The sequence below is a fragment of the Buceros rhinoceros genome, unplaced genomic scaffold (genome assembly GCF_000710305.1).
Source record: "Buceros rhinoceros silvestris isolate BGI_N320 unplaced genomic scaffold, ASM71030v1 scaffold37817, whole genome shotgun sequence".
Taxonomy (NCBI): Eukaryota; Metazoa; Chordata; class Aves; order Bucerotiformes; family Bucerotidae; genus Buceros; species Buceros rhinoceros.
Window position 1 is genome coordinate 5,445 of NW_010421094.1, and position 413 is coordinate 5,857.

Sequence of the window (413 nt, forward strand, 5' to 3'; positions counted from 1 at the left end):
CCCTTCCCCCGCGGCCGCGGGGCTGCCATGACGTAAAGAGCCGGGCCGGGAGCAGCATGAGGGCTGGGGCCGGCAGCTGGGCAGGCAGCACAATGACCAAGTACAGCCAGGAGTGCTTTTGTGACAAAAATAAGTGGCATTTTGGGCTAAGGGGCACTAATGGCACGAGCAGAGTGCAATGGTGAGCAGTAGTTAATGCTCCACTAAGAAATCCCTCGGGAAAGGGGTTGCTTTGCCAAAAAACCTTGGTGTGAGAGCTGCCGGTACCGCAGCATCCATCTCAGGAGCCCCAAGGCTGCCTTGACAAAGGGCCCTGCCACTGCCTGTCAGAAAGGGACATTCAAGGTCCCCCCGCCAGCGCAGATGACGCAGCAGACACCGTGAATTTGGGTCTCTGTGCCCAACGTCGGCCG

General features: G+C 59.3%; 1 protein-coding gene across 1 annotated transcript in view; it reads right to left on the reverse strand.

Moving 5' to 3' along the window:
• Positions 1-413, reverse strand: part of TCF25 (transcription factor 25 (basic helix-loop-helix)) — a gene marked incomplete at both ends in the record, with an annotated part of 13,994 nt that overhangs the window by 4,923 nt on the left and 8,658 nt on the right. The gene's annotated exons all lie outside the window — the stretch shown is intronic.